We start from the raw sequence: 26091 nt of genomic DNA on the forward strand, positions 1-26091 counted from the left end.
TTAGTGGGTTTTCCATTAGTTCAATGAGATACCCAAGATACTCAATTTATGTTGAGAATGTTTGTTTTCATTTGCCAGTTTGGTGGCTTCAGTCACTGGTTACTTGGCCTTGTTTGGGGGCGTGGGGCTGTGATGACACAATATATTCTGGCAGGGCATGTGAGAGAAGAAGGCTACTTACTTCACGGCACCCAGAAAAGAGAGAGAGACAGGAAGCATCCAGGGTCCTAATGTCCCCTTTAAGGAGACCTAACTTCCTCCCACTACATCCACTTCCTTTTTTTTTAAAGAATCTCACTCTACAGTCCTGGCTGGCCTGGAACCTGATTTGAAGATCAGACTGGGCTTGAACTCACAAAGATCTACCTGACTCTACCTAAGATTAACGGTGTGGATTACTAGACCTACCTCTTACAGGTTCTACAGACTGGCAAACAAGCCTTTAACTGTGAGCATTTGGGAAAAACTCTTTCCACACCATAGCGTGCCCTCACACACTCACCAGAGAGGGAGGCGAAAGAACCGTAGAAGGATATGTGATAATAAATGTGTTGTGTTTGTGTATTTAGGAGACAGGAGGAAGGGGGGGAGGGAGGACAGAACTGCAGTGTGCACGAGAACATAACAAAGGGAGGAAAGGAGAAAGGATACAATTACATTTTCTTTTTCTTTCTTTCTTTTTTTTCTTCCTGAGACAGGGTTTCTCTGTGTAGCCCTAACTGTCCTGGAATTAGCTCTGTAGACTAGGTTAGCCTTGAACTCATAGAGTTCCACCTGCCTCTGCCTCCCAAGTGCTAGGATTAAAGGCACATGCCACCACCACCTGGCTAATTAAAAATTTTTAAAAGAAGAAAACATTCAAATAAATAAGGGCTAAATTTCTCAAATTTGGCACGTATAACAAAAACCTCATACGCCTGCAAATTCAAGAAGCTGAACAATATCCAAAATTACTGAATCCAAAATAATGGACACCGAGACATCACAGACAAGTACCTGATAATAAAATGTAAACATTTGTAAAGCAGACAGAAAGAAATGATATACCACCTATAAGGGGGAAACCACTCACTGGGATCACAACAGATTCTCCCGCAGATACTACAGCCAGCAGAGCGGAGTAGCATATTTTTGAGTGATAAGTGAACTTTTGACCTAGGATTCTATATTCCTTTGAAATAGGCTACAGGAGTGAAGGGGAAAGCAGAACGTTCAGATGAGGCCAACTGTTCCCAGAAAGCGTACTCTGAAAGAATATCCAGGGCACCTACACCAACAGTAAGCTCTCTCTCCTACACCAACAGTAAGCTCTCTCGTCTCCTGCTTGTGGATCTGATGTAAGCTCTCAGCTACTGCTCCAGAGCCATGCCTGCTTGTCTGCTGTCATGCTCCTCACCAAGTTGTTCATGGACTCACCCTCTGAAATGGTAAAGTCTCCAATAAACACACTCATCTCTGAGTTGCCTTGGATATGGTGTTTTGCTACAGCTCTAAAAGGTACTTCCAAAGGATATAAAATGAGAAGTCAGAGAGATGAGATCACTCAGACGCTGCTTGTGGGAAAGGGACAGTTGCTCTAGAAAATAACTGGGCAATTTCTTATGAAGCTAAATATGTAAATTTCCATGTCAGTCAGTAATTGCACCCCTGGGCATTTACTCAAGAAAAATTATAAATACATAAAAACCTATATACAAATATTCCTCTTATAGTAAACATACTATAATGTTCAAATTGGAAACAAGCCAAATATCCTTGAACAGGTAAATGAATGATTAACAAAAAAAATGTGTCATCCATACACCGGAACACAACTCAGCAATAAAAAGAAACAAACTATTGACTCATGCCACAATATTGATAAATCTCCAGGAAAGTTTCCTGAGTATATAAAGCTAGTCACAGTCACACAGTAGGTGGTTTTAATCATAGGATCCCTTTGACATGATACAATTATACACATACACATTAAGAACCTACAAAATAACTGACAAGACATTGAGACACGGAGGTGGGAAGAAAAGAAACAAGAATCATGGTAAAAGAGCAGCACATGCACCCTCAATTCTGCAACTCGACTGTCATGTGATTACGTAGACCTACGCTATTGCTAAGCTACAGAGAACTAAATACACACACAGGAGATGGTGAAATAAGATTTGTGCATTGTAGCAACGTCAGTTTCCTGGCTAACAATATCATGCTATATGCTACCACAACTGGGAGAAATTGGGAGAGGAATATGCAGAATTGCTGGTTTATCTCTGATAACTTCATGTGAATCTATCTCAAAATTAAAATATTAGTTCAAAGAATGTGAACGAAACTTAAAAGAATGCAGGTGCAGACAGACGGTTTGAGGGGTTACATCTCAGAGCAGTCACCCATGCTCTTCAATGACTGCCTGGGAAACGTGAATAAATCTCCATTCACCCAGATAAGACACCAACGGAAAACCAAAGAAATTACTACACCCACATCTACCTTGGTGAGCCAACCAGTTATCTGGGCACACGTACAGGACTGAGGATGAGGAGTTACTTAGAGAAATGTGGGTAATCCCTAAATAGCTTCACCATCGAAAAGTCCCACCTAACATGAATGGCAGGCTCTCAAAGGCTGAATAGATGTAATCTTCCCTCTACTTCAGTTAACCTTCCACCCAATAAACCCCAACACCCCTGTATATCTATGAGAGAACAAGATTAATGGAGAGGCTATAATGTCAGCCACTTTTACTAAGGCATGTCAGTATGCCTGGTCTTCTAAAGGTCTCATACAGGTTATCAAAACTGCTCTGACTTCAAGATGATAATGTACATGCCGTACCTGAAAGATGTAATTTTACCTTTCCTCTGCTTCTTACATACCTTCCCCCTCCCCTCAATTTTCTGCAATTTCATTGAGATTGGGAGGGGGTAATAAACATGTATGATTGTTTTTCTCCCATTTAGGGTTAATCATTGGGCCTCTATCTCACAGAAATAGTCAATTGTTCTTAGCATTTTAACCAGTTACATCTCTGCAGTAAACACAAACTGCAACAAAAAAAAAAAAGAAAAAAGAAATTTCCAAGGCCAGCAAAAGCAATAATATATGGTAGATGTAAGCAAAAGTTTAGGAGCCAATTAGACAGAAATACCATACCATAACTCATATAACTGAACACTACAGAAAATAAATTTTAAAGATAAACAGGTAGTCTTAAAGACACACGAATTCACTAGGCCCATCTGAGCATTTTCAGAGACGGTCCTGAAAGGAAGTGATCTTGAAAGCAAGTCCTACATCAGCTTTAAGACAGAGTCAAAACTGGAAGCCAAGCCTCAGTAATACTCTTTCCAACAAGAACTAGGCCCCCTTTCTTTTAGACAAAGTTTGAAGGTCTGTGCCTCTAAGAATGTGTTGGTGATTAGAGTCTTTAACAAGTGTCTGAGTCTTCCTGGGTTGGCCCTCTGTTAGCCTCATGGGAATTCCCTGTACCTCTCCTCTGTGCTGGATCCCCCAATTCCTGTATCCTGGGCCTTTTTCTGGTTTTCTTTTTTGGTTTGGCAAGTACAACTTTCACTTACTTCTAGAAAAGGAAACATGAGTTGGTACGTATTTGTATCTTCATGCTATTCAATACTTGACTGGTAGTTTTAGCTAGGTATAGAATTCCAGATTAAAACAATTTCCCTTCACAATTCCGAGGATATAACTCCGATATTTTAACTTCCGGTATTGCTAAAAAATAGTTCTGATGCACAATAGCTAGTTAGAAAATGGAAAGGACTTGGGAAAGGAAAGCATTCCCCACCCCCTAATTCTCCTGGTTCTAACATTTTCTTTTCCTTTTTCTCACTAGCTAATATCCAGGAGTTTTTCTTTTTTAACATTGTTTTCCAGTCCTTTGCAGTATAATTCTTTTTAAAAGGATTTTTCTAGAAAGTGCATGTGTGTATGTATGTGTGTGCATGCATGTATGCATTTGTGTGTGTGTGTGTGTGTGCGTATGTGTGTGTGAGAGAGAAAGAAAGCGAAAAGGGGGAGAGAAAGAGAGAGAGAGAGAGAGATTATACAGAGGCCAAAAAAGGATGTCAGACCCCTTGGAACAGATCGCTTGGGATTTTGTGAGCTACCTGATGTAGGTGCTTAGATCCAGACTCTAGCACTCATAATAGAGTAGCTAACAGTCTTAACTATGGAGTCACCACAGTCACCACTACAGACCAGGGGGGCTTCTTGTTACTGTTTTGTTTTTATGTGTGATTGACAAGACAACCTGTAGAAAGCTGCACTCCTTTCTGTGAGAAACATCACAAATGAGATTGTCAGAAAATGCTAAAGAATGATGCCTTAAGTGCCACCATTTGGGACTTGGACGTAAGTAAGATACCTTCCTGGTGGTGTTCTACTTCTGCCAGTCCTTCTCTCTCAGACTGCAGGTCACTCAATGTACCTGAAAATGCTCCTCTTCAAGAGCAGAATTCTGTGAATAAGAGGAGTACACGACTTTCCCTAACAAATTTCAAATTAGTTGCAAATGAAGAAGCTTCAAAGTGCCAAACGCATCGTCCCCGGAGCACATCTGCATTTCACATGGACTCACAGGCTCGCTCACACGGACTCCCTTCAGATGTGTCATCTTTTTGCTTAGTCAGTAGAGTCATTCACTTTGCTTTACTTTGATTTGTCCTGAAAATCTCTTCTGTGGAAGGTGCCAAGGATCGAGGTACAAGTGAATCAAGGTCCCCCAAGACCCTGAATAGGACTCCTCAGGCCACATTGAGAAACACCAGTTGAGTCTTCTGCTTCTGGCAACAGTTTGGAGAAGAGAAGTCTAGAGCTGTTCTGATTCTTGAGATTCAGTATATAACTTAATTTTCTCCATTAAAGGTTGTGGAACCTTTTTGTGCCAAGTTCTGAAATTTCACAATTTTCATGTCTTAGTTGGGCCTGTTTTATCTACTGAACACAGCGAAGTCTCAACACCTGGTGATTTATGTTTTCTACTTTGATGAATTTTTCTTGAATTATCTTACTCCTTATTACCTTCCCTCCCATTCTGGAAGTCCTACTATTTTTGACTATTCCTCCTGCATGTGTTTTGCATTTATTTTCTATGAACTGCTTCAGACTTTGCCTACACATCTTCTATTGACTTTATCATTTCTGGTACTATGAGCATGAATGTATGTTTATTTTTAAGCTGCTTTTTATTTCCTGTCTTAAGATAGCATCTTATTCTTGTTTTGTGGTTACAGTATCTCATCCTTGAGAATAAGTCTTGATGTTTCCTAAATTATTTTTTCCTATTACTTTATTTTAATATGTATCATTGCTACTTGTCCTCTATCTTCTGTATGTATGGTACTCTAATAATTTATACTAGATACTATTGGTGTCCTACCTATGCCCAGCTGCTGTGTGTCTGGTTGCCAATGTGCTGTTTCTCCTTTCTCTACAGAGTTGTCTTTGACCAGGAATTGCCTTCCCTAATTTGTGACCTCTTTCTTGGCAGTCAGTTGCCAAAGATCTATTAATAGCTGTATATAAGAAATCAGTCCTTTTATTCCAAGATGAGATCAACTTTGATATAATTTCTATTTCAGAATTCCCTATGGATCAGGCTGAGTCCAAATTTTAGCCAAGGCTCCCTCCATGGTCTCCTTTCTTTATGACTTCTAAGAGCAAGAAAGTGAGCTGTCCCCGAGCCCCTGCCCTCTGTAACTCAGTTGCATGGGACATCCCATTTCTGGGTAACCTAAGGCACAGTTATCGTTCGACTTCATTTTTGCCTTGATTGGATTTGGAATTAGGAGGCTGTCGGGGACCAGCCAAGACAAAAATACCTCTTGCCAGGGTAAAGGCGGGGGGATTTAAAAATATAGTAAATATAGTAATATGAAGATATGAATGAAAATAACAAAACAGAGAAATATATAGGATAGTATCGAGAGAGAATTCCAGTGAGTACTGAAAATTTGCCCAGGTTTAATTTCCAACTGCTCAAAATATTCCTGACCCCAAAAAGTAGTAGTAAGACAAAAGACCACATTTGCATGATACAAGGAAATGGATAGACCAGTTGAGGGCTACATTCATAGTTAAACATTCTGTTGCTAGAACAAAACAAGTCACACACCCTAGACCAAAACATTCTGTAGGAAAATCACACCCTGGGTGGAATCCCAAGTGAACTCCATAAAGGGAACAGGAACTTAGTTGGATCCTTAGACTCTTGTTTGAGGTAGATCTACTTCTCTAGAGTACAAGGTCTGACAATTAGCCACACCTGTTGACAATAACCTTGAGCAAGCAGAACTCTCTGCTCAACATCTGGTGGGATCTTTGTTTGAGGGGGAAGCACAATAACCTTGAAGGAACTAGAGGACTGTTCCAACTCTCTGACCTTTGATCAACATAGAAACAGTCTCACGTTTTTTGGGCCTCCACAGGAGGTTCACTACCATGCTTGTGAGGGTGCTTCCAGAGAAATTCAACTGAAAAAGAAAGATTCACCCTGAATGTGGCCAGCATTGTTCCATGGCTGGGACTTGGGCTGAATAAAAAGTGGAAAGGGGAAAGGAAGCGAAGCACTTGTTCTTTAAAAAATGATGCAAGATCCCCGGCGGCAGTAGGCAGCAGAAATGCTGTGGGTCCCAAATGGTAGTAGCGGGCCATGTGGCAGCAGACAGCGGGCCCTGGGAGCAGCCAGTCCCAGGCAGAGATGGTTGCCTGTCCCATAGCGGTGGCCCGAGCGGTGGTGGCGGGCCATGTGGCAGCAGGCAGTGGGCTCTGGGAGGCTGGTCCCAGGCAGGGAGACACATGGCGGGCGGGCAGAAGACAGAAACATGGATAGACACAACTTGCAGAGTGAGGTTGAATATTCCTCATTCAGGGGGTTGTGAAGGGGGAAGGGCTTAGAAGGGGGGAGAGAGAGGGGGGGGGAGGGAGGGAGGGAGGGAGGGAGGGAGGAAGAGACGGGGGAAGCAGAGCTGCCTCTCCGAGAGGAAGAAGGAAAAGACAGCGAGCTCAGGCCAGAAGCTGAAGATCAGCCTGCCTCAGTGGATGGAGGAGGGAGTGGGTGTGGCTTGTCTCTTAAATGAGCCATGAACCAAAACCATAACAGCACTGTCATTCATTTCTCTCTGCTCCCTGACTGTAGACACAATGTGTTTAGTTCATTGTCTTACACTTCCACCACCATGCCTTCCCTGCCATGACAGACTGTGTCCTCTTCAACTGTGAGCCAAGATAAATTGTTCATCTGTTATATTATTCTCATTTTTTTCACAGAAGCAATAAAAGCAAGTAATAAAGATAATTGATTCCTAGAAGTGAGGCCTTTGCTGGGATTACCTGGTATGTGATTTGTAGACCTTTGCAACTAATTTGCAAAAGGAATTTGTAGGAATTTGGACATGGGGTGGTGGTGGCGGCACACACCCTTAATCCCAGCACTCAGGAAGTGGGGCAGGCCATCCTGGTCTACAGAATGAGTTTCAGGACAGCCAGGGCTATAAAGAGAAACCCTGTTTTGAAAAAAAGAGAGAGAATATGGACATAGAAATTATGCTTGTCTAGTAAAGAGATAGTAATGGGATCTTCTAAGATCCATGCCCTCACTAGCCCTGAGCAGTTAGCTAGGTTTCTAGTACTAAACATAGCTTCCCTCCTATTGAGTGGGCCTTAAGTCCAATTAGCTGTTGGTTACTTCCAAGATACGACTGCCGCTGTTGCATCTTTAGGGATGGATAGCTTGCCATAGCAGCTTGGTAGTTTCCCTCCCTTGGCAGCTTACATAGTATTTTCTGGTACTATGAAAGCTAGACCACAGGAAGGAAGCTTTCAGGTTAGAACTAGCAGGAATCTTCTGAGCCCTGTGTGTTCTGTCTTCAGCAATAGGGACTTTCAACTTTGGAGAGAAATCAAATGACAACAGTAATAGCTTATATTGTTTTGGGAGTCACTTGAGCTACCCTGAAAAACAACTTGAACAGAGGCTTCTCACACTTGGTACTGGGGATTTTGGTGAGCAATGTCTCTTTACTTGTGGTGAACAGTACTAGTCCAAGTGACTTAACTTCATGTAGTGTGTGTATGTGTGTAAAAATATATATAGTATTATTTTAAGTAATAAAATATACAATATTTCCTTGAGACTATCAAGTGTCATCAGTGTTATGTGTCCCTCCTCCCTCCCTCTCCTTCTTTATTGTCCCCCTCTCCCAGTTAGAAACCTCTCCCCGGCCAGGCAGTGGTAGTGGTGCACACCTTTAATCATAGCACTAGGGAAGCAGAGGCAAGTGAATCTCTATGAGTTTAAGGCCAGCCTGTTTTACAGAGTGAGTTCTAGGATAGCCAGGGCTAGACAGAAAAACCTTGCCTCCAAAGCAAAACAATAAGAGAGAAACCCCTCCCCATCTTTCTGTTTCCCAATTCATATCACCTGTATCTTGTTATTGCCCTCTTCTCCAAACCTCATAGTCCCTTTTTACCTTCTTAGTTTCTGCAGTTCTCCATGTTGTATACTTTCGTCTGAAAATTTGGAGCTAAGAACTACAGATGAGAGAGAGCACATTGTTATGGTTTAAATAAAACGGCGCCGTTCTCTGAGTGGTGGCAGTGGGCAGTGGGCCACAGACCACAGTGGGCCACAAAGGCAGCTGGTCCCAGGCAGGGAGCCACATGGCAGGTGAGACAGACAAATAGGCACACCATGCAGAGTGAAGTTAGATATTTATTTAGTGGGCTATGGAAGGAAAGCGGAAAGGGGAGAGGGAGGAAGAAGGGGGAGAAGAGAGAGAGGCACAGAGAGAGAGAGAGAGAGAGAGAGAGAGAGAGAGAGAGAGAGAGAAGAGGAGAAGAGAAGCTACCTCTACTCTTCAGGAGAGAAATGGAAAAGGAAAGGGAAAGGGGCGCAGGCTGGAAGCGGAAGGAAGATCTGCTTGCCTCAGTGGAAGGGGAGGGAGTAGGCGGTGCTTGTCTCTTAAAGGAACAGGACAGACCATGACATTCCCATCTCTTTTTTATAATAAAAAGGCAGGAGGTTAGGCACAACAGGTTAAAGGAATTGGGGCGACGGATTCTGAAGACTGCTTCCTGCTTATTTGTGGGCATCGTCTGGGTGGGGGAACTTGAGAAAGCTGGGTGCTGGTCATATCCTGGGGTAGCCAGTCTCTTTGCTCTTGTCCAGTGTTTGTGGATGGAAATGTCTGGTGTCTTTTACACCTGTTTAAGGTATTGGCAGGACAGAAGACAAAGTTAAGTTTAGGAAAAAAAAATTTTAGGATCAGAGAATTGAGAGGGGTGTTATCTGTGGATTCTTCAATTAGGCTCCCTGGAACTCACAAGAATTTGGGGGGGGAGTTGTGAAAATATAAGTTTTAACATATTTATGTCAGAATGACTGTGACAGATGTTTTTGCACAATGACAAGTATTTTTAAGATTATGAAAGACAGCATGAGAGAGAAATTTAATAGCGTGCACCTGTCCTCACACCTTTATAACTTGCAGGTACACACCCTTATAACTTGTATTTGTATTTTACTGAAATTTGTTTGGTGAGATTGTCCACCAATCATCAGGGAACTTAAAAGTTTGATCTCTGGAAGCCAAGCAGGCTGTCCAGCTCTGTTCCTCTACCTATTGGCTATGGTGCTTAGACCAACATCCTTAGACCACAACTATCACCACGATTTCTTCCTCCCCTGAATTTTCCATTCAGCTGCCAGGGCCTTTTCTTCCTTCAAAAGAGGAAATGGAGTGGGATGCTGCTCTTGCCCACAGCTTACTCTAGGAAAAGGGACCTCGGTAGTTTTCTTCTTCCATTTAAGCCTGTCCAATCTACCAACATAGCTCCCAGTCACCACCAGCTCATTCCAAAGCAAGGGGAAGGGAAAAAGGAGAAGAAAGCAGACAGCTGTCAGACCTGCTTTCCAGCTGGTGCAACACCCTCTGGGAGGCTTTCCATCGGAGCTGGCTATTTGCTCTTCCATCTTACATAATTGAAATTGAAAGGTAGCCTTCTATGTTTTCAAAAGTTGGCTCATGCAATGGCTGAGAGAAGAATCTGTAAGGGAACATCATCCTCTGCAGGAAGACACAACTTTCATCTCAGGTCTTTGACTCTAATACAAGGTATTCCTTACTTGCCCGCTTGTCATCCCAAGGATCTCACAAGAAGAGAAATTCAGGGAGTATATGGCTTCCAAACAGTACTGGAGTCTTGTCCTCTCCACACTATCCCAGGCTAAGATTATAAAATTAGTCCATATATCTATTTCTTTTTGTCCATCCTTGATTCTACAAAACTACGGCAGTGGGATCAGGAGTGGGGTGGGAACATGAATTCAAGAGGACAGAGGAAACAAAGGGACAGTTGCAAAATATGTGTCAGAAGCTGGAAAACAGGGACAGACAGACTTGACTTAGAAACTCCAAGAAAGCTAAGACCCAAGGAAAAAGTAAGAACAGCCTCATTTTCATGGAATTAAGCCTTAGACACCTTTGGAACTGAGCAAGCCAAACTCAGTAGAACTGAGTGAAAGGTGGTCGAGCAACAGTTAAGTCTTTCTTCTGGAGGTGATTTGAAGAGATGGGTTTCCCCCTTAGTCTCTGGCACAGGAACACTTGGCCCCAGTTGGTGGCACTATTTGGGAAGCTTAGGAAACTGGCCTTGCTGAAGGAAGTGTGTCACTGGGGTGGGTTTTCCGAGTTTAAAGAGTTCTGTCTTCTTCACACTTACAGTGAGGGATGAGAGCTTTCAGCCCCCTGCTCCAGCTACAAGGCCTGCTGCTTGCTGCTATGATTTCTGGCTATGATGGACTCTTTTTTGTTTGTATTTTGTTGTTGTTGTTGTTGTTTTTCGAGACAGGGTTTCTCTGTAGCTTTGGAGCCTGTCCTGGAACTTGCTCTGTAGACCAGGTTGGCCTCGAACTCACAGAGATCCACCTGCCTCTGCCTCCCGAGTGCTGGGATTAAAGGCATGTGCCACCATTGCCCGGCTATGTTGGACTATTATCCTCTGAAATCATAAAGCAAAATACAATCTTCTTTAACATCACTGGGTTTTGCTGTTTTTGTTTGTGTGTTTCAAGACAGGATTTCTTTGTCTAGCCCTGGCTGTCCTAGAACTTGATCTGTAGACCAGGCTGGCCTTGAACTCACAGAGATTCCCCCTGTCTCTGCCTCCCAAGTGCCCAGCTGATCACGGTACAGCATGGGTTAGGGATGCCAGAAATATTATAGATTCGTTATGTGTTTGCTTTTGAATGAATTTTCTGCAGTTGCACATTAAGAAACCTGTTACTGCTGCCAATTTTTACATGACCCCCACATTCAGTATGGATCCCTACCCACAGTTTGGGAAGTTGCACCTTATCTATCTTCCCTCACCACCAACCTCCCCCACCACAGTGGGAAGTTCATCATAGCTGACGAATCTTTGCTGATATGTCATTATCATCTAAAACCCATGGCTTACATTAGGGTTCACTCTTGTTGCCATACGTTCTACAGGTTTGCACAGATGCGTGGCTTGTATTCACCAACACAGCATCATCCAGGGTATTATTTCCAGTGCTCTAATAATTCTGGGTGGATTTTAAGAGGAAGTAAGTTTTCTTCTGTGTTGCTAGGTAAGTGTTGTTTTTCTAGGAGAGGGACCAGCAGCCCCAGTTGTAGAGAACAAAGCAGTATGGTTGCTGATCTAGAAACAGCTGTAAAATAAGACTTAAGTGCCAGACAGGGCAGAAAAAAATGAAAAGCCAGACACAGCAGATTTGCACATCAAGAGAATAATATATTTTTGAAGAGAGGAGAGAGAGAGAGAGAGAGAGAGAGAGAGAGAGAGAGAGAGAGAGAGAGAATAGATTTGCATGAGAGTCAGCAGCAGCAGCAGCCTAGAGCAAAGGTGAGGTCTGGTCTATACCAAAGTGAGAGCTATCATCAGCAAACCTGTGTCCCGAAGGCTGTCCTGGGAATTGCTGGGATTAAGAGCCAGGGGGGGAAAGGGCCAGTCCAGACCCTGACATTGAGGGCTGAGGGAGGAAGTGGTCACAGCAGGTTGGTTCACAATGAGCTTTATTAGACGAGACAGTCTCAAGACCTTGGAGGACCATTCTCAGCCTTAAGGCAAGAGAGCACCAGCAGGGTCAGAACATCACCTCAGAGACAACATGGCTGGACCTTGAAGAGAGAGGGGGACTCCGTCCCAGCACTTGGAGAGGAGCCTCGTCAGTAGAGATAGCTTAGATGGCTAAATAGAAAACAGAGCTGCCACGTACAGCACGACAGGCATCCTGAAAGGAGAGTTCCTATAACCCCAAACAAGGGAGATTATTTTTACAGTATTCTGACTCATTCTTTGACAATTTCATACATGTATATAATGTATATTGATCATATCTACCTCTCTCTCTCCCCACTCCCCTTAAACTCCCTAATCCATCTCCTTCCCACCTTCGTGCCCCCCCTTCTCTCTCAACTCACTGAGTCTAATTAGTACTGCCAACATGGGCACGGGTATGGTGCCATTCACTGCAGTATGGTCAACATACTAGCAGACACATCCCGAAAAAAAATTGACGTCCCTTTCCCCAAACAGCCATCAACTGCCCATAGCTTCTCAGTTAGGGATGGGGTCTCGTGAGCTCTCCCTCCATCTGGAATGTTCACCGCTAACTCCCGTGCATGCAGCACAGCTGTGGTGATCCACAACTGCCGTGGCCACGCCATGCTCAGAAGAAAGCGTTTCACAGCATCCTTCACACTCCTACACAGGCCTCTGCATCCTTTCTGCCCCCTTACATGATGGTCCCTGGACCTTGGTGTAATAATAGATGTCCTATTTAGGGATCAGCATCCAAGAGTCACTTATTCTTTACTCTTTGACCACTTATGAATCTCTACATTATCTGCAAACAGAAGGTTCTCTGTCCAGTCTTGGGAGTAGAACTCATCTATGGGTACAAAGAGAAATATTTAGAAGGCAGCATGACAACATGAACATTTAACAGAACAGGACTTAGATCCCCCCCTCGGGCCTGTCACCTCCCAAGCCATCGGCCTTTGACCAAGTTTACAGTCTCGAGTTTGAATTCCTCCCTGTGAGGTTGGCTAAACTGAAACAGTCATCACTGCTTCAGTGGGAAGATCTTGACTGACAGCTCAGCATAGGAGCATGTAGGGTCCTGTGCTGGGTACGACCATTGTTTTCATTTGCCTTCTACTGCAGTGATAAAAGACCAGGACCGAAAGCAACACGGGGAGGAAAGGGTTTATTTGGCTTACATTTCCAGCTAACTGTCCATCGAGGGAAGTCAGGACAAGAACTCAAGGCAGGAATCAGAAGGAAGGAGCCCGTACAGAGGCCACAGCAGAACGCTATTTACCAGCTTGCTCCCTATGGATTGTTTGGCTTGCTCTTTTATACTACCCAGGACCACCTGCGTAGGGGTGATGTCACCCACAGCGGTTTGCATATCAGTCATTAATCAAGAAAATGTCCTACAGACTTGCCCTCCCCACCCACCCTCTCCTCCCATCCCCTCCCCTCCCATATCAATCATTAATCAAAAATATGTCCCGAAGATGTGCTCACAGGCCAGCCTGATACAGTAATTCTTCAGCTGAGGTTCCCTCTCCCCATGACTCATTTGTGCCACGCCCCTTATTGTGTTCTCCCCCCCCAAGGCCACGCCCCTTATTGTGTTCTCCCCCCCCCCCAAGGCCTCAGACAATAATCCAGGCATTTGAGTGTCTTCACTCATGTGGCCCTGCTGCTCCTTTGCATTGTGTGCTGAATATTTTTTCATTTTTGCTTTTCTTCAAGTAAAGTTTTCTTGCTACTTTTGCACATCTGTGTGGACTCTTATTTCAATTCCTTAAATAAGAGACTAGCAACGTGAAAACACCGTACCCTAACTTCGGTTAACAATCTGTTTTAGTTTATCTGCCAAGGTGAAGGAATTAGGTAGGCCTTTCTGCGAGCAGCCGCGAAGTGGGGGGGGGGGGTGGGCGGGGGAGGAGCTGCGAGGCTACAGCACAGCAGGACTCCTGAGAGCCAAGGGAGAAGAGAAGAGGGAAGGGGAGACGGGAGGGGGAGGGGAGAGTTTGGGGGGGGGGAGATTGCTGGCCGTTGTGGCCTGATTCTGGGAGAACGAGAGGAAGTTGGGTAGAGGGCCTGTAATCTAACATTTACTGATCCTTCTTACTTCCCCTTTCCTAGGAGGTTTATGGTTTGCCAAAGCAGAAGGAATGGGCTGCTAGGCATTTTCCATGATGAATTAAGCCATGAACTATTTATGGTTTATGTGAAGGATCTGGGAGTGTGTGTGTGTGTGTGTGTGTGTGTAGGGAGGGGAGATGTCTCAGACGGGGAAATGGGGGGGTTAGGTAAGAAGCCTTAACGGTGGTGGCTATGAGAACGGCTGCACGCTCCCATTGATTATGCTAGAACTTGGGCCTTGCTATTACAAGAAGGGCTCACTGCCCCCAAATCCTGAGTCAGTTTCTTGTCTACAGTGTAAAACAGGAGCTGGGGCCCGAGATTAATGGATAGATAATTAAAGGATATTAAATAAAAGAACGCACTGTTTCTTGAATATACTTCCACTGTCTGCAGGCACTGGGTCTGCAGCAGGTGAAACATCTAAATAGGGGGTACCCCACTTTGGAGGACTCTTGGTCCGGCGGCTACGACAGAAGCCAAATTTCACTCTTTTAACTGTTAAATTGTTTCACAGACACGGAAAATACTAAACAGTTGAGAAGACACGAATCGTACAGCTCAGCATCAGGGCAGCCAACAGCCTAGGCTCGCTACAGGGCGCCGCGCCTGCGCATTGCAGTCAATGAAGCCGCGCGCCCTCAGCGAGGAGGAGGGACTTGCCCGGGCATCCGGGTCCCACACCCCGCCTCCGCGGCATGAATGAGAGGCGCGGCGCCCGCCCCTCCCCCGCCGGGCCCGCCCCTCGCCGGGGCAGCAGCAAGCAGTCGCCAGCTCAGCCGCCCGGGCTCTCGGACGCTGCTCACTAGCAGCTCGCTGCCCGAAAGCTGCTGCCGGGCGCCGCAGCCCTCACGTCTGCTGCCCACCGCCCGGGTGAGTGAGGGGAGGGCCGGGCCTGAGGGCCGTGCGGCTGAGGCGCAAGCTGAGGCGCAGGCTCCGCAGGTCCGTGTCTGGGATGCTGAGGGCTGCGCGCCGGCCTCGCACCCGCTCCCGAGACTGGGGGGCCGCGGGGCAGTCTCCACACACCCGCACAAAGGGCGGCTCGGGCTGTCACCCGGAGGTCACCTCGGGCTGGGCCCGGGCGGGGGAGGCGGGATGGGCGGAGGATGGAGGAGCCGCTGCCTCCGCGTTGGTGGCGGGGACTGACGCGCGTCTCGGGGACGCGGTGTGGCAGTGGTTTTTTGGTCCCGAGCCACTCCTTCCTTTGTGGTGCTTGTCTCGTGCCTGGTTGTCACACTGTGCAAGGCAGTGGTCTGCACTGGGTCATTGACTAGTGAAAGTCGTCTGGCGGCCTCATCATCTATGGGTGGGGGGCGTGTGTGTGCACCCACAGGGCAGAGAATTAATGACCCTGCTTTGTTTTCGGAGACCCAAGGGGTGTGTGTCCTGTGAACTGAGGCGGTCTGGGATCAACTAAAAGGGCACACGGAAAAAGAAGTGTAAAGACAACTTCACATCTTTATTGGTCCGTCCCTGGTGCAGGGTTTTTTTGGTTTTTGTTTTTTTCGGTTTTTTGTTTTGTTTTTGTATTCTTTTTTGGTTTCTTGTAAAACCGGCGGGTCTGTTCATTGAAAGTGTGAGTCTGTATTCTTATGTCGCTGTATATCTAGAACACATTGCTCTTGGGGTTGATGGTGATGTATTTATGTATCAGGGTTACGCCAGTATCCAGAGCATTGCTTTCTGGCCTTAGATGATTGATAACAGGTCTTTGTATACGTATCTATAGGAATAGTTCCATGTATGCAGGCTCCGCTTTACCCACTCTTCTGTACAGGTGGATTGGGTTTCTTGCCTTCCTGCCTTAGTAAGAGAGGTGGTCCAGCAGGTTCTCTCCACCTCCTTGTTTGTCTGGTCGCCCCGTAACCGCCCCCCCCCCCCATGTTTTGGCAAAGGATTTTATTGCAGATTATTCTGGCATGCACTCTGGCTTTGATCTGAACAGCTCAACAGCTCATCTTACAGGACTACCAGAAAACAACACCTTTTTCCCCCATTGTTTTCAGCCACCCAAAGAGGGTAGGAAGCCCTGCTGGGTCCAGTAGACTTTGACTTGATAGGACTTTCTGCCTGCTTGCCTGCCTGTTCACTTCACTGATTAAAAGAGGTCGTTAAACTAGCGCCAGTCAGGCGTGGAGGCCAACGCCACCGGACCCCTCACTTAGGAGGAAGAGACAGGAGGATCTCTGTGATTTCAAGGCCAATCTGTTCTATGTCGGAATTTCCAGGCCAGAACTGCATACTGAGACCTTGTCTCAACAAACCAGCAAGCTATATCTTGTTGTTTTAAAACAGATTATTTGAATCTTATAAGATAGTTCTTACTCTAGGTGGATAATGATATTTTGGGTTTTTTTACCTTCCTAATTTTGTAGAATGAAAAAGCACGTTTTAGAAATATTTTTGCTATGATCTTTTGTTTCAAAATAGTGATGGTGGAAAAAACTGAGGAGTTTATATATGAATAATTGAGTGGGTTCAGTTTTCTTTAAAGTTCTTTTCAAGATTATTTATTTTTGAGTCGCATATATTTTCATTCCTAGTAAAATTTCAGTACAAAGTGAAATGTTAACCTCCACAGCATCTGTTTATGTATAGACTCCCTGCTTAAAACATTTGCCTTTAGTTTGAAGGAAAATTTCCACTGGTTGGATGACAATCCATTATTCTTAAAGAAATTCTTGCCTTATGCATTTTTCTTAACCCATGGGTCACAACCCAATATGGGATTGCATAACTGAATGTAGGAGTCACAATAATTAGCAATCAGAAGTTTCTGCATGTTCAGAGATCAAAAATTAATTCAAGGGGCTGGAGATTTAGTTGATAGTGCATATTTGCTCAGCATGTGCAACACCACGCCCTGGGCTTGGTCTCTTGACTGAATTAACTAGATTTGGTTTCCCATACCTGTAATCCATCTCCCCTTGGGAGATTGGAGGCAAGAGGATCACCTTAAGTTTGAAGCCAGCCTGGGATACAAGAGACCCTGCTAAAATGAGAATAGTAGGAATAATTTACAGTCAAACACAGAATAGATCTGAGGTGTTCTGGCATTGCTGGTATAGCAGTGTAGGACTTCACTGCAGCCTTGCTTCTGAGTATGCTTGGCACCTCATGTTATTATACCAACTGTGCCAGTGGACGTTGCCTGAAGTACCTTGGCTCAGACTCTAGGCTATTGTGTGTTTGAATTACAGTGGTTTTGTTTGTTTTGGTTTTTTTTTTTCTGCACCTAGAAGGTCTTGTGATCCTATTGAAACCTCACACCTTTAAGCCCTGTACTCTGGTCTCTGAGTTCAAGGCCACCCTGGTCTATGGAGTTAGTTTCAGGATAGTCAGGGCTGCACAGAGAACCCCATCTTGGAAAATCAATGAATGAGTGAATGAATAAATCTTTAGAGAAAGAGAAAAATACTATACCTATTGTATTGTGTTTAATTTTCTTTCTTTTTTTCCCTTAAAGACAGGGTCTCACTACATAGACCTGTAACTCACTGTGTAGACCTGGATAGAATATTCAGGAGCCAGTGGCAGGCAGATTGATCTCTGTGAGTTCAAGGCCAACCTGGTCTACAGAGTAACTTCCAGACCAGCCAAGATTATGTAATGAGATCCTATCTCGAAAGAAAAGCTGTTTGAGTTGCTAACTTTAATTTCATTAAAAAAAACAATCATTATTTGAATTTTGGTTTAGGATTAGATTTCCAACAACTCCAGATATGGCTCTGTGTTAGTTATTTTTCTCATTCCTGTGGCAAAAAATGACTTGAGGAAAGGTCTGTTTTGTCTGACATCTTGAGGGTGTCATGGTAAAGTCTAAGACAGGAGTACCAGGCTTAGTCCCATTGTGTCTGGTGGCAAAGCAGAGAGGGGTTCATACTGATGCTCCCATTTTCTTCCAGCTTGTGAGGATCCTGCCATTCATATTCAGGGTCTTCCCCCTTTTCTTCTTTTTCAAAATTATTTTATTTATGTATATGGATGTTTTCCCTGCAAGTGTCTGTGTGCCAGTGTGCTTGCCTGGAGCCAGAGGAAACCAGAAGACAGCATCAGATTCTCTGAAACTAAAATAGTTGCAAGCTGTCCTGTGGGTGCCGGGAATTGAACCTCAGTCCTCTGGAGAAGCAACCAGTGCTTTTAACTTCTGGATTGTTTTTCTAGCCCAGTCTTACTCTTGAGTCAAACCTTTCAGGGGCAGGGGACATCTTAATAGACACACCCTGAGGTGTGTTTTTATGATTATTCTAAGTCCCATCAAATTGAAAATCAATGTGAACCATCATATGTCCCAAATATAATTCTTCCATTTTGTACTATATATAAAGTGGCATTTCAGCATTGACATTATAAAGTCAAAAGATCACTCACCTCTGAAAATGATGCTCTAGGTAGTATCAAATATTTAGCTACAATTTAATTTTCTATATAAAAGTCAACAAACATTTATATCAATATACAAATTTGCCTTTTGTCTTTAATAAGTGGTAAAATTGTATATGCCAAAGAGTTACTTTAAAATAAAACTGTCGGGGGCTGGAGAGATGGCTCAGGGGTTAAGAGCACCGCCTGCTCTTCCAAAGGTCCTGAGTTCAATTCCCAGCAACCACATGGTGGCTCACAACCATCTGTAAAGAGGTCTGACGCCCCCTTCTGGCCTGCAGGCATACACACAGACAGAATATTGTATACATAATAAATAAATAGATAAATAAATATTAAAAAAAAATAAAATAAAATAAAATAAAACTGTCTTAAGTTCATTATCAGTAAATGTTTGATTTAATTTTAAGCCAGTTTTTTATGGCTGTATTCCTGAGGTCACAGAAAAGCATTTCTCAGGAGAAAGGGAAAGGGGAATGATGGCCATGTAAATGGAAAGATGACCCTGCCTTGGATGACAAGACCTTAAGTTAGTAAAGGTCAACTTTTATGATTTGATAGGCTTGGATTTTACAACGTAAATTTTGTTTGTTTATTTATTTATTTTCGAGACAAGGTTTCTCTATAGACCTCTGGCCTTGAACTCAGAAAGGTGTGTGCCCCTACCCCTGGCTGAACTTTAATTTTTCAAGTGACTTGGCCCTTCCTTCTTTCTCCATCCCTCCCCCTTCTCTCTCTCTCTCTCTCCTCTCTCTCTCTCTCTCTCTCTCTCTCTCTCTCTCTCTCTCTCTCTTTCTCTTTTTCTCTCTTAAGACTGTAAAGGTTTAGAAGATCTCAGACAGAAACCCCTCTTCCTCTCACCAACTCTGGAAACCTGTCCTTAGGACTCTCGTTTCCTCGTCTCAGAACCACCCTCCCCACCCCCCTTCTTTGTCTCTCCCCTTCACTACTCACAGTTCCTGCATTTGTGCCCTCTCTCTTGCATCATTAACTTTACACAGGTTATGTCAGGTCACAGGCATGTTCTCATGTCCATCACTTCCACCATAAAAACAAATTTAACAAACTTCCTTTGCTTCCCATCAATCTGTCCTGTTTACCTCATAGTTCAGTGTCTCAAGTGAGACGCACACACTTTGCCTGTGTCCTTACATAAGACCTATCATCCCTAAAATACTTTAGTTTAGAATACTTATATCCCCTAAGATATATTGGTCATAAATATGACCTGTTTAGTTTTTTTCTTTCTCTCCTTCTCTTCCTCCCACTCCCCACCCCCCAATTTCTTGCCCACCAGATTAGATCATGTGATAGGTTAGTAAAATGATCTGCTGTTGGCCACGTGGTGGTGGCGCACGCCTTTAATCCCAGCACTTGGGAGGCAGAGGCAGGGGGATCTCTGAGTTCAAGACCAGCCTATCTACAAAGAAAGCTCCAGGGCTATTTACACAGAGAAAATCTATCTCAAAAAAAAACCAAGGATCTACAGTTGACAAATGAGCAGCTTATAGCACTTTTTAGCAGTTTGGTAAATTGGTAAATTGTTTTGATCATTTGATAAAATAGTTTAATTTTGAACCAAGTACTATTTGTTTATTTGGCTCAAAGGTTCTTTCTTCATGTTGCTCATTGTTTTTTCTAATTTTGTTTTCCTTTTTGAAACAGTTTCACTATTGTGTAGCCCTCGCTGGCCTGAATCTTACTATGTTAGCCAAGCTGGCCTCCAGCTTGAAAGACCCTCCTGCTACCTCTGTCACCTGTGTGGTAAGATTATGGTTGTGTGTTAAAACTTTCAATGCCCAGTGTGTCATCAAACAAATTTGCTTATTTATTTTGGTTATTTAAGACAGCATTTTATGTAACCCAGGCAAGCCTTGAACTTAATTAACTGTGTGGCTGAAGATGACCTTGAACGCCTGATCCTCAGGGCTTTCTGCAGTGCTAGGATTATAGATAAACACCCCTAGAGGCGTGTTTGTGTGTTAGATACCTGGTAACTATAGATGTTCTATCTGCTAGGAAGGTAGACAGGCAGATGTATGTAGTAGTTCAACATTTGGGAGCCACATGAAGGATATAGACAGGCTGTATAAGTCCCATTTGGAAGGGCTAGATCTTACTTAGACCTAAGAAATTTGTTTATATGCGCTAAATTATTTTTTGTTTTGTTTAGTTTATTTTCTTATTATTTGTGTATGTGTGTGTGTGTGTGTAGGAAGTTTACTTAACAACCATTTTAAAGAGAAAGGTATGGGTAATTTTTAGTTTTAGAAATTGTTTCTTGAATTAATTTGGTACTTACTCTATTCTTTCTTATCTAGATACATAATGGGAACCCTTAGAATCTGGGCATTTCAGACCTCAAAAATGTAGTGCTGTGTAAATTGAGGGTTTTAAAAGAATGCCAGATGGTTGAAAAGGAATTGCGAGCACTCCAGTTTGTGCCATCCTTTGAAAGCCAGCTGGATAAACCTCTGCTCTGGAGGTAAGAACTAGACACTTTGTTCCATGCCAGCTGGCCCATGAATAGCTGGCCAGTGGCCTTATTTTGGGTTGGCCACTATTGGAAAGCCAGTCTGGGCCTTCCATCTATCCTAAGAATAGTCATGCCAAAGAGTTAGTTGCTCCAGGCCTCCCTCTATGGAGTTAAGGCAGCCTGCAGTGTTAAGGGAAAGCAAGCCACTTAGTATTGCAAATGAACTCTGTGCTATGAATTGCTGTGGGAAAGTTTAATGCAGCCTGAATTTTTATGAATTTAATGCTAAGGATAGAAAAATTGCTTGTCAATAAAAGTAAATGCTTTTATATTGGGACTTCTTCCAATTTATCTGTTTTCATTTATTAGCATCACTTAATAAAGTTTCCCTGTTATTTTCATTTTTTATCTTATAACATTTGGGTGATTTGGTTTAGTAAACTTTTTTTCCTCAATATAAAATTTGCATTATAAACATCACAAGCCTCAGTAGAGGGCTAATTCTATATGTTATCTTAAAATTAGTCTCATTTTACTTGTTAATATTTTCCTAACTTGACAGATACTTGTATCAAGCAGTTCCTTAAATCCTTTAGCAAATTTAATATATTAGTTTAATTAAGGGCAAAAGAATAAGTGTGATACTGCCAGTATGAGCACACATCTCATCTGATGATGCTATCTTTCATTCTCAACATTAATAGTTTTATTCAGACTTCAGTCTTTAGTGATTGCTAGTTTTAAAAGAATTGGTGCAAAGGAAATGATGGAAAGGGGTCAACACTTCAAACCATCTAGTTCTGAAATTGTAATAGTAAGGGTGTCCTGTGGTGAATTACAGGATGTGGGGTGTGGGGGGGGGACATTCTATAAAACAAAAGTTTTATCATGTGGAGATTTATGGAATGGTATTGAGAAAAGTACCGTTGATAGAAAAAAAACTTATCTCACAGTAGTATGTTGCCTTAATTTTTTTTTCACTTGGAGATTGAATGGTTCTACATTACCTGTTTGTTAAATTCATCTAACCAAACCAAAAAGCATTAGAAATCACCTAAATTTCTTTATTATTTTCTCTTGAATCTGAGCATGTGAAATTATACTTTGTGCTTTAAACTTAAAATAGGTTCTAGTGTCTACAGCTTGGACTGAATTATGTACATGTCTGTAATTAAAGTTTCTTCAATCTGATGGCTGGTGATGCTGCACACCTTTAATCCCAGCACTTAGAAAGCAGAGGCAGGAGGATCTCTGTGAGTTCCAGAACAGCCAAGGCTACACAGAGAAATGCTATCTGGAAAAAAAACAAAACAAAACAAAAAAGTTTCTTCGGACTGGAGAGATGGCCCAGAAGTTAAGAGCTGCTCTTCCAGAGATCCTGAGTTCAATTCCCAGCAACCATATGGAGGCTCACAACCATCCATAATGATACCTGGTACCCTCTTCTGGCCTACAGGCATACATGCAGACAGAATTCTGTATATATAATAAATAAATAAATCTTTGAAAAAAAATGTTTCTTTAATCTTTTGATTTTTCAATTTTGTCTCTGAAAACAAGTCAAAAAGTAATCTTTATTGAGACAGGGTCTCACTATGTAGACATCCTCTGGATGTCCTAGAACTCTTTGTAGTTGTGGACTAGAATAACCTCAAACTCAGTGCCTCCCAGGTGCTGGGATTAAGATTGGAAACTTAAGATTTGTTTTCTTTAAATGACAAAGCAGTATCAATAGCTACATGAACTTTTTCATGAATTAGCCTACATTGAAAACATTGTATATCTATAGCAAAACAGCTATTATTTCCTCCTTACAACTACTCCGAAACCAGTTCGTGGATGATAAAATTAAAGATCAAAGAAGTAATTTTGTTTTTTTAAAAATAATTTATTTACTTTTATTTTATATGCATTGGTGTTTTGCCTGCATGTATGTCTGTCTGTATGAGGGTATCAAATCGCCTGAAACTGAAGTTACAGGTAGTTATGAGCTGCCATGTGGGTGCTGGGAATTGAACCAGGGTCCTGGAAGACCAGCCAGTGTTCTCATCCTTTGAGCCATCTCTCCAGCCCCCAAAGAAGTAATTTCTTGAGGTTAACAAGTCAGGGGCCAGGGCACAAACATCTCCATCACCCATCATCTCTCAGTTTATGCTGCCAACTCCCAGGAGAGTATTCAGATGCACTGCAGTGGATGAAAGAAGTTCAGGGTCCTTTGTGTTTAAGGGAGGTTACTCTATAACCAGCACTCATCTTGAATTCACTCTGTAGCTCAAGCCTCAACTGTGCAGCACGCCTTTTGTTAGAATTACAGGTATGAGTTACCACACCTGGTTGTAGATTCTTAAAATTATTCTACTTATGTGTGTGGGTGCTTTTTGCCTGTGTGCATATCTGTGCACCTCCTACATGCAGTGCCCACAGAAGACAGAAGTAAGTTGTCATATTCCATGGAACAGTTACAGTGGTGAGCTGCCATATGGGTGCTGGGAATCAGACTCAGGCACTCTAGAAGAGCAGCCAATGCTTTTTTTGTTTGCTTTGTTTTGTTTGTTGTGAATGTTGTATGTTAAGATACGATCTCAGAAAAGCTATGAAATAATCAAGTGTAAACAAAAGGAAAAACATTCGCTTCTGAATGTAGCTGTGACTCTATTTTGTGGGTCTCGGTTCTCTGTTTCAGTTCCCTGCCACCATTCATTTACAGCTCAATTCTTTGAAAGCAGGACAGTTCTGAGGTGTGGACAGCTGCATCTGTAAAAGGATGTGTGTTTGTATTTGGAGACTCTGCCTCTTCTTGCGTGTGTGTGTGTGTGTGTGTGTGTGTGTGTGGTATGTGCTGTTAAAACTGCTTGTTCTATGTTATAGATTTTCAGTAAAAATTTATTTGAGATATAAAACAATATTTGCATTCTATAGTTATGCCGTTGTTTTACTCAAGGAGAAATGGGTATTTACTATATAACTTATCCTACTCTACACACTGAAAAACCAGTAAGGTGGATTTTAGCCTCAGGTCCCCTTATTTTCTGCCTGAGATTAATATTCTTATATTCATGTTGTAGAATGTTATTTTAAGGTATGTTACATTTGATTATGCTCTGGAACATTTGTTTAACGATGTAAAGATGTGTTACTTTTGTTTATGCTGCATTTGCTTAACTGTGAAGCTGTGATTCTCTGTCTGTCTAAAACACCGTGTGGTCTAATAAAGAGCTAATAACGGCCAATAACGAGGCAGGAGAAAGGATAGGTGGAGTTGGCAGGCAGAGAGTATAAATAGAAGAACTCTGGAAGAGAAAGAAAGAAGAGAAAAAGGAGAGGAGGACGTCAGGGGTCAGCCACCTAGCCAGCCAGGGAGTAAAAGTAAGATACACAGAAGTAAGAAAAGGAAAAAAGCCAGAGGCAGGAGGTAGATGGGATAATATAAGGTAAGGAAAGCCAGCAAGAAACAAGCCAAGCTAAAGCCAGATATTTATAAGAAAGCATAAGAATCTGTGTGTGATTTATTTGGGAGGTGGGTGACAGCCCCCCCCCAAAGAACAAAAACAGAGAGCCCCAAAAATAAGACTACAGACTCAACTATCTTTTTGTTTTGTTTTGTTTTGTTTTGTTGTTTGAGATAGGGACTCTCCATGTAGCCTGCTGGCCTGGAACTTGCTACATATACCAGGCTGGCCTCAAACTCAACAGAGCTCTGCCTGCCTCTGTCTCCTGCATGTTGGGATTGCAGGCTTGGGCCAACACAATGAGCCCAAACTTCTGTTTGCAAGGGGCTTAGGTTTTGTTAGGAAGAGCTATAAACATCCTCAGAAACAGTGTTGAGTGCTCCAATGTGCCATCTCGGTAGTTAGAACAGCAGTTCCTGACCTGTGGGCTGAGACCTCTTTGTGGGTCAGATGAACCCTGTGACCAAAGACCGCTGGAAAACCCAGATAGTTACATTACAATTCATAACAATAGCAAAATTACAGTTACGAAGTAACAGTGAAAATAATTTTATAGTTGGGGTCATCACAACATGAGGAACTGTACTAAAGGGTTGTGGCATCAGGAAGGTTAAGAAACACTGAGTTACAGGGTTTGTCACATTTGTTTCTCTTAGTTTTTTCTCTTTCGCCTTCCCTTGCTGAGATATTTTAAAGACTAGTCCAGGTCTTCTGTCTCTTTATTTAGGGCAGTTCCTCTTTTTGTTTTATGTTATGAACACATCACACAAGCTGGGTCCTGGTCCTGTGACTCAACATTTGGGCTTTGTCTGCTTCTTCATCACATGATGTAGTTTGTTGCCCTTCTCTGTATCACATTCAACACTGAATCACACCTAGAGGCTATGTGTATCTGTCTACCCCACTTCCAGTATTGCTAAAAGACCAGTGTGATGGTCACAGTATAAGGCATTTCATCTGTGGCGTAATAGTGACTTTCCTTACTCCGCTATCTCTTCTACATTTGTTACCAAGAATTCTGTAAGGTCTTTGTCTCATCCAAGGGATTTTTAGGGCAACCATAAAATTCGCTTTAAATGAGAGGCTGCCACTGTAATTTTATACTGTTGTATACTTGATAAAAATAAGTTTAATCAGATAAGGAAGGAAATTGAATGTTTGACTTAAGGATTTAATCATGTGTCTTTGTGGTGCTGCCTTTGAATACCATATCAGTATGTGAATTATTTCTTTTAAAATTGACATGCACTCTAATACCTCTGCAAGCTAAAGCCTTTTTAAATCAAGCAATGGAAGGATACTACTAGTTTAGGATACAAAGTCAGGATTCCCAAAAGTTGATTTGATCTAGTCCTTCCTCATATGCACCTGAGTGCCCATTCCACTCATTCTTCATGGGCTGCTCTTTGGGTGAATGTTACTAAGTTCCCGGGGGGGGGGGGGGGGGAAATGAACCTGAAAAAAAAAAAGATAAAAAACAGACGACAGATGAATTGGAATCCTGTCTTAAAAAAATTTTTTTACTTTATGCTAAAGAGTTCTTTGATCATTTCTCCTGATACTTTT

At 42.8% G+C, this 26091-nt stretch overlaps 1 protein-coding gene across 1 annotated transcript in view; it reads left to right on the forward strand.

Annotated features, from left to right (window-relative positions):
- Positions 1 to 15018: 15018 nt before the first annotated feature.
- Rnf24 (ring finger protein 24) overlaps positions 15019 to 26091 on the forward strand; it is a 46082-nt gene continuing 35009 nt past the window's right edge. Inside the window, exon 1 of the mRNA XM_038331200.1 lies at positions 15019 to 15090. The gene's annotated coding sequence lies outside the window, so the exon portion shown is untranslated. The remainder of the gene's footprint in view (positions 15091 to 26091) is intronic.

Source organism: Arvicola amphibius, chromosome 5, assembly GCF_903992535.2.
Source record: "Arvicola amphibius chromosome 5, mArvAmp1.2, whole genome shotgun sequence".
Classification (NCBI taxonomy): Eukaryota; Metazoa; Chordata; class Mammalia; order Rodentia; family Cricetidae; genus Arvicola; species Arvicola amphibius.